Raw genomic sequence first — 8,869 nt, forward strand, 5'->3', positions numbered from 1 at the left:
TTACTTGCAGCCTCTACATTTCCGTAGTGTGGAGAACCATTTTTAACGTGCCTTGCAATTAGGGAGCTTAGGTTCTTCCAGTCCCCAGTTTGCTCCACTGAGAAAGACCTCTCTTTTGCATTTTTTCACCAAACAACACCCAAGGTGCGCAATAAACGGCATCCTTAGAATACGAGTACCTTAACCATCTGTGCTTTAGTAGCAGGTTACCATTAAAGCGTCGTTGTTGACTACCAGAAATTCTTTTAAAAAAAAATAAATTTATCTATTAGCTTTCAAAAATGATTTGTTTTGATGTTGTTTTTTTTTAAATATAAAAGGTTTGCATTTTGTTTAAAGACGTAGTGGAGTTTTTTTTCTTTTGTTTGTTTTTTTTATTTTTCTTTTAGACGCAATTCTAATTCCCCCCCCCCCCCCCCCCCCCCCAAAAAAGGGGGGAAAGGGGGTGTTTAATAAAAAAAAAGAGAAAAAAAAAAAAAAAAAAAAAAAAAAAAAACAATCAAATAGGATGAGGGTGTGAGGTCTGCATGAAATCCCTGAACGATTGGAAGAATTCATTTTATGTAAACGTGCATACATTAATATTAATATTATTTGAATTTCTGTAACTACCTGAATGGAAAGTTGAAGTTTTTTATTGAGTTTGCATCCCATTGTTCTTCAAGGAATTTATGCTTCTGATCATTTGACCACTGTTCAATGCGTGGGCTTCCATCCGAAAAAGGATCAGGATATGGAGGTGGTGATTGCTTAATGGCTGCAGTCTGGTCATTAACTTTTGATTCTGCATATATTTATATCGGTCAAGCACTTTATAAAGGGTTTGTACATAAAAGATTTCATGATAAATTACTTATCGAAACAAGCAGTTTAATTATGCAAAACATTTTATATTATCAAAAGACATAATTACCTTTCCTTTCATTCTGTTGTTTGTTGTCCTCAACTGATTTTTTAAAATATTCTGTTATTGACTTTATAGTAGTAACTTTGAAATTTCACCTTGATAAACTTTACCGAAATATCGGAATCAAACGTTCGGTCATTAAATTTAGAACCCGTAATGGTCGGATTAAGTAAAATTCAGTTTGCTGAGAATACCTTTTAATTGAAATAAGATTAAAAGCCTATGGTCTATTTTAAAATTAATTTTGACATATTTTATTCAACTTTAAATATTTATATATATATTTATTTTTTGTACACCTTGGGAAAATGATGTGTAGGCTACAGCCTTTTAGCCTATATGGAATATACGCCACTGGAGTATACTAAAATCGTAAATATATAATCAACATATGTATAAGCTTTTCTTCTTTGCCACCCAATCACGTGTAAGTACGTTGTTTCATGCAATATTTTATTGACCAAATCACTGGTACCGGATGACATTCTAGCTGTGCAATCTAACCAGCTGACACACAGTTACATACATGATACTTGTACATGTAAATAATCAGTTTAATTCATATTCAGCTGTATCAATGAGAACAATATATGTTTAGATGGTGTAAAATGCATGGACCTCATCCCCTGAAAATCCAAACAATATAATATACGTATACAGACTGTTATCGGAAGAAATTTCTTTAAATGTTAAGCATAATGTGTACAATCAACAATCCTCGGCTAATTCCGCATCACTCCATTCCAACAGGAACAGGTACAAGCCACCCGAGGAGCTCCGAGTGACCCCCCCCCCCCCCCCCCCCCAGAATTAAAGAAAGAAAAAAAAGTCACGTGCACGAATTAAGGATGATTATAGGATACAATTTACAAAACATAGTTAATTTTTTTTCAAATCCAACTTTTTTATTCTTATAATCAGGTTGTTAAAATAAAAATTTCAAAATTTCTTTCATACCTGATTTAAAAAAAATATATTTTTAAAATCATACGCAGTAAACAGACACATATAGAAAGCATCTTCATTTGTGGGAAAAGGCTTTATAAAAGTACGTTATTTTACAGAGATAAAAAAAGTATTTATAAGACAATATCATTAAGAGGTCACATGCACAATTGTAAATTATCATTGATTTCACAATCGCAGTGTAAATTGAGATAGGGCTATATAGCGACTTTAACAAAGGGGTTGCACAGCTTCCAAGTATGAAATTATAATGATCCTCTGCAAATACATCTACAGTGTATGAGAAAGAAAAGGAAACATTAAGATTCTGTTTGAAAAACAAAATAATTCATTACCACTTAACTGATGATGTGGATTACAAAGCAATGATCCGGCACGTAATAAATTGGTCAAATATAGGAGCAAAGTTTTTTAAGAAGGGGGGGGGGGTGCATGTACCATTATATTTTCAAAGTGGCTATGGTCAAAATAAAAAAAAAGAAATTAATAGTAAATTAATACGTAAAAACGAAAGTGAAAAAGCACAATCGAAACAAAAAAATAAATAAATTAAAAAAAATAATCAAGTGAGAGAATAACGAAAAAGAAAATCTTCCCATTCCATAGTACCCCGGTAATATAAAACGAGCATAAGCACACCTAAAAAAAAATGTGTTTGTGTTGGGGGTGGAGGGGGTAATCAAACCATTTAATTAAACAATATTATGCAAGATATAAGCTCAAAATGTCTGAAACTACTGTATTTTCCTGAAATAGAATTAGAAAACTTCAAATCAGAAAATAAAACGTACATTAGTTTGACTTTAAATCATCTCTCTTAATTTTCGACTTGAAGTTAACATCAAGTTAACCTAGAGTCACAGTGTTTAGTTCTTAAATTATTTCAATGAATACAAGACGTCAAATTAGTTTTGAAAATGACCACAGTTGATTATCTTCACATTTTGTTACGTCAGTTTTCAGACCTCAGAGTGTAGCGGCAAAGGTGACGGTGTTGATGAGAAGATACAGAAGTCCGTAGTGCTTTGCCGCTTCATTCTTTATGACATTGCTACAGACAGTTTCCTAGCTGCTGCATTCACGTTTTTTTTTTCTAACTATGTATTGACAAAATGCTATATTGCAACTATGTTAGTATCATTAAACTTGAATCGATTACATAATCTTTGAAAACAATCTTTAGACATTGAGTCACCAATTCTCGGGCCTTTCTGGCCAACGGAGAAACAACCTGGAATGTGTAATATGTAACACCCCCCCCCCCCCCAAAAAAAAAACACACACACACACACACACACACACACACACACAAAGAAAAACCGGTAATAAATGCAGGAGACCACTTATCTGTAGAGTGTGGAGATCAGCCGGAAATGCCAATGACGCGATTTTCTTCAGAGCTTACTGAGGTAAACACGTACATGGATTTGTTCATGAACATTTTTCACTTCTAATGAATAAGTCCATTCATGAACTATCAAAAATTGAATTAAGTGATACACAATTTGGGAAAAATAACCAGTAAATCTATAAATTGACGACATTGTACAATATTTTTTTCGGACAGTTACAGGCGTGTCTATTTTTTAACATATGCATTACGCAAATAATTTTTTGTTTTGCTTTATCGTATGCAACTTTTTTATCGACAAACGCACCGGCGCGACGTCACGTCTTTGAAGCGCTATTGTTACGTAATTACGTTTATGTCACGAAGGTCCCTTTTCGCTTGACGCAACTCATTTAATAAGTCTACAAATTCAGTCAGGGGGATCCGACTCCCCCTACCCCCGAACTCTGCATTGTTTACTTTTTCCCTAAGCGGAGGACACAAATTCACTGAATTAGCTTGTTTAATATTAGTTATAAATATAAAACCTGATATGATTCTGTAGACAAGTGTTGTCCGGTGAAAAGATTACAGTGAAGAAAAATAATCACCGTTTATAACAAATTTTCATAACCCTTTAGTACGCTTTTCATATCAAAACATAGATATCTGTGTAAATAAACAGAGTGTAAGACTTCATGTTATGTGTTGCATCGCCTTGTGGCGCACAGATTATAACATCCAAGTTTTTAAACAAGTTGTGCCTCTATTCAGTGATAAAATAAAAGTTGGATAATAGCGAGTTCAGCGAGCGAGCTTAATAGACTAACGTGTAAGAACAGAGGACATTTGGAATTAAATGCGTACATAGGTCATGCACGTGAAACCTTCCCGGGATTCCTTTTGGTACACAATACTCTTTGCGCAAATAAATAAAAAAAAAAAATATGTAAAGCATAAAAGGCTTTCAGTTTGTAGAAAAATCGAAAAGACGCCCCCCCCCCCCCAAAAAAAAAAAAATAATAATAACTATGCAATGTTTTTCGACAAAAATAGTGCTAGGTCTATAGTTTAAACTAAATGCTCGGCTGTTTTCGTAAATTCTTGCGTGACATCACAGTCTAGATGTCTCACAACTTGATATTTGACTTGATGGATCAACGTTACATGTGTGTTTTTTAAGTTACGACTGCGTTCTCCTCTGGTTATACCGTAAAATGGATTTAATTATGAATTTCATCTATTTATTTAAATCTTAAATTTGCCTTTCTTCTCCATAACAAGTCAAGGAACCAAATTCGAACACACTGAATCTTCTGAAAATTTATTAGTAAGTAATGAACAGTATCATAAATATCGTTCAATAAAATAGGCCAACAGTGAGAGTGTGTTTAGCTATTACCATAACAGTTTATCTGTTTGTTTTCTTTTACCCGGGCCTCGATAAAAAGGGTAACCCACCCACCCCACTTTCACTTGAATACAAAGGGTTATCAAAAAGTTTGTGAAGTATATCTATGCTTATAAAATCACAATTCAGATCAGAGTGAAATGAGGAACACAGAATCATTCAAATCTTCTAATAAAATGCATATGTAATGAAATGTTTCGCCCCATGAATGTGACGTCACAATGCGAAAATGTCAATTTGTGGATAACTTGTGTCAGAAACTGGTTGACTCAGTCAAATTCTAACAACGGACGTCTTTTAAGTTAAACGTACATCTTGGAAATTCCTTTGCAGAAGCATGCAATAATTGTTTCTCCGCATCAGAAAAAAAAATGTAAATTACTGATTGGATAAGAGCGTATCACATGATGTCCTGATTTTTTCCGTAATACGTCGCTGTCAAGGAATAATGAGAATTGGGCATGCAATTCCGTACGAAGCGTTGTTATTGTAAATAAAACAAAATGAAAAATGAAAAAAAAAAGAAACGGTCTGCGTCGGTAGTTGAACTTCTTGTTATTATATCGTATGTTGATCGTTATTGGATTAAAACTTGATATTCGGAAAATTGGAAGTTAGATTTTTTATATATTCAAAAAGGTCTTCAGCGGGGAAAAAATAGTTACACAGCCAGTAAGTGACCTAAGACAGAGTCATACAGGGTGTGAAATGGAAATCCGTATTAGGATTATGCTTTGCCTCGCCCAATACGGATTTCCATTCCATACCTTGTATGACTCAATAGTAGTTCACTAACTGACGATGTAACTACGTGTAGGATACAGGCTGTGACAAGATTGGATTCGATCACTACTCTATGTTTCTATCGTGAATCCTCAATCCTGAATCCTATCCAAATTCATCTCATGTCAACTTGTGGAATAGCAGCACTTACATCAATATCATAAAATTGTGTAGATTTAAGTTCAAATCACTACCCAGAGGGAATAGTTGGCCGAAACTGGTGATCAATGTTGACAGCAAGAATATGAACGGAAAACGGTGTTCTTTGGAAAGTCACAGCTTGACAGCCATATAAGTATAGAAGCATCACCAGGAATTTTAGATACAATATGACCTTCGAAGTACTTCGAATAAAATGAGTGATGACAGTTAAAAAGAAATGTCTCAAAATATATTCAAAGAAAAAAAAAATCTTTTTTCAAGAGCAATCAATTTTATGTGGATAATTCTAAGGAAGTGTATATGCATGCTGAAGTTTTGCAAAATACCAAGATTGGGTACATGAAGTGCATAGACAATTTTGGTCTCACGCAAGGAAATAATTTCACTTTATATTACTATAAAGCTTGGATTAAATTATTTAATTTATTAGACTCTCAGCAGAAAAGTCATAAAAGAGAAAATAAAGATTAATGCTTAAACAAAAATTTGAGATCAGAAAAAATATGCCTTATGCAGCTTTTCAGAAAGAAAATCGACAGTAAACATACCTACCCCGAAATGCACGTGGGATTCACATGTTGACAAACAGCCTACACACCATCCAGGAAGTTGCATCATCCGCACCTGAAAAAAGAGTTCCTTTTAATTCAGTGGGATAATTCTGCTAAAGAAATGATATTCCTAGTACATGTGTCCAATTTTAATAATGTAGGACTAAAACAAATTGCCAAAAATGAAAAAAGAAAAAAAAATTCTATATATATGGAACTTCAATTGACTAAGTTCATTTTGATTGGCTATTTCCTTGCGTAAGACCTTTAAGACAATCAAAAGTTAATTAACTTAAATGAAATTTGCACAAAATGTCTCCGAGTTATTTATCTTTCATATACTAGTGCTCAAAATTTATCTTTGTCCTTAAGGGATGAAAAATAGGAGATAACTCTTCCTAACAGATTATTGAATTTTAGGCTAAATTTCTGTACAAATTCATCTTAAGCATATTAATTTCAAAACTTGAAAAAATTTAATGAGTAAATTATTGAGAAAAAAATTGAATGAATTGAAAGCTGAAATAAAGCAGTTTTTGGCTATATGCTAAAAAATAATTTCAACTCTAATTAATGAGCTCTAATTAGCTAAGAAACAGGAAGTTAACTGATTTTTAAGGAATTAATTAGCAAAAAAGTGAAAATTTTAATTCTAAAACAAAGTCAGAGACTGGAAAAAATGGTTTCAAAAGATACTTCAATAATGTACCTTGGAGCTTTGGTAACAGTGATCACTGATTATTGGCTGGTGATTAAGATAAGGGGTTCTTAAGCAGTGGGGGGGGGGGTGATGAGGCTTTTCCATCAGTCATCAAAGAATGGAGTTTCTCTTAGAAGACCAGGCAGCTCTAAAATAAATAAACAACAGAAAAGTTTACAATACTTAAAAATGTGCACCACATACAATAGCATATTCTTAGAAAAAGTCTACAAGTATACAGTTAAATAATTACCATGCCAAAGAAAGGGCCAAAATGGTTGCATCAACATCAATACAAAAAAGGAAGTATTCCTCACAACAAAGGCAAGAAGAAAATAGGGACCACCAGCCCAGTCCAATCTCTAGTTCCCATAAGAAGACTAAGTAAAGAAGAGTTTCAGGACATTGTACGGCCACAGAAAAATGGGGTGTTTACAGTTATAGATGCCAAGAGCCGAAGCAGCGAGATGAAGTTTTTACGACCCAGGCCAAGTGAGGTCCAGCCAGCGGACAACTACATGGAATCTGTGTCAGATGACCCAACTTCAAACTTATACAAGGTACTGCACCAAGAAAAGACTGCTAAATTGTGGAACAATGCATTCAAAGAACACTTACAGAAGTTTCCTGACTGTGATGGTCCACTGGACTGGAATCAGCATGGGGAGGAAAAACGAGGCCTGGCATGGATCCTTTCCATTTGATGTAAGAAGTGCCACTATACAAGTCACCGAGAAAAGCTTTACGAAGAGGTGAGAAAATCTGGAAGGGGACGAAAAGCTGCACAGCTGAATGTGGCCATGGCCGTCGGTCACCTGGGTACCAGTCTTACAACAGAGGGTATGCGTGGTATGCTTCTTGGTGCAAATATTGAACTAGCGTCAGCCGCCAACATGCAACAGACCTGCAACAAAGTGGGGAAAATGTATAACCGATGTAAATAAAAACAGTATGAAGAAAATTCGGCAAAATATTCAAGAACTTAATGAAAAATGTGGACTTCCGGATACCCCCATTAGAGCGGAAGGAGATGCTCGGTACAATAATGCCACGTTTAGTGCCATTGGGAAAACCCTATTCCAAGCTGCCACCCAAATGACGTATACCGTAAGTGAAAATGTAACTCAGAGGAAGAATGTGGTAGCAGTTTTCTGTGGGAATAAACTAAGTAATAAAGGCGCACACCTACGAAGCAAAGGAAAAGAGGTTACCTGCCCAGGACACGAAGACTGCACTGCAACCATTCCTCCGGAGACGAGAAGAGATGGACCGCTAATTGTGTTGGTGAGTTACAGAGTGTTGACCAGCCACTAGTTATATCCCATTTCACCAGTGATGGAGACAGTGCCGCTGCATCTGGTGCATCTGAAAAACAAGGACATGTGATTGAAAACCTTAAAGACTTGCGTCACTTCTTTGACTCTCAAAGAAAACAGACTGCTAAGGCTCCATTCAGCAGTCACATGTTTCCCGAAAGAACCAAGGCCATAAGAGAATCCTTGCAGCGAAGATTTGCCTTGGACCTGAAGCTTCGATGCTGGACAGAGTACGAGAATTGCTACAAACACTACTCCGGCGACTTACCTTTGATGAAGCGTGCTATGTCTACTGCGGTTGGTTCCCTCATAAACTACTACCAGGGACAGTGCGGGAATTTCTGTCAATTCTATTCCTTTTCCTGTCGTGGACTGAAAAGCAATAAGTGGAAATCTTCAGTGTTGCCTAGTGACTTTGAATTAAACATGACAGAAAAAGACAAATGATTCTTAAAAGACTGTATAAATTTGACTTTAGGACAATATAATCTTTATAGAATCAAATATCATACTTGTACACAAAAATCTGAATCTGTAAATAGGGCATATTTAAAATCAAATCCAAAATGCATTACAAGTAGTAGGAATTTTGAAAGTAGAATACATAAAGTTGTACACTCACTGAATAGGGTTCCTGGAAACTCAACACTGAAACTTTGTGAATCTGTAGGGGCACCTGTTGTAAAAGGAAGTAGAGTGGTCCATCATCTAAAACAACAACAAAATTACTTTAAAATGAAACA

General features: G+C 35.1%; 1 long non-coding RNA gene across 1 annotated transcript; it reads right to left on the reverse strand.

Annotated features, from left to right (window-relative positions):
* Positions 1-6,111: 6,111 nt before the first annotated feature.
* LOC134259336 (uncharacterized) lies at positions 6,112-7,561 on the reverse strand. Its single transcript, XR_009990332.1, has 3 exons — positions 7,429-7,561; positions 6,820-6,958; positions 6,112-6,183 (listed from the first exon to the last, which is right to left on the reverse strand). It is a non-coding gene; the product is annotated as an uncharacterized LOC134259336 (long non-coding RNA).
* Between the last annotated feature and the right edge of the window lie 1,308 nt (positions 7,562-8,869).

This window comes from Saccostrea cucullata, unplaced genomic scaffold (assembly GCF_032062105.1).
Source record: "Saccostrea cucullata isolate Sc308-1 unplaced genomic scaffold, CSIRO_AGI_Scuc_v1 ctg833, whole genome shotgun sequence".
Taxonomy (NCBI): Eukaryota; Metazoa; Mollusca; class Bivalvia; order Ostreida; family Ostreidae; genus Saccostrea; species Saccostrea cuccullata.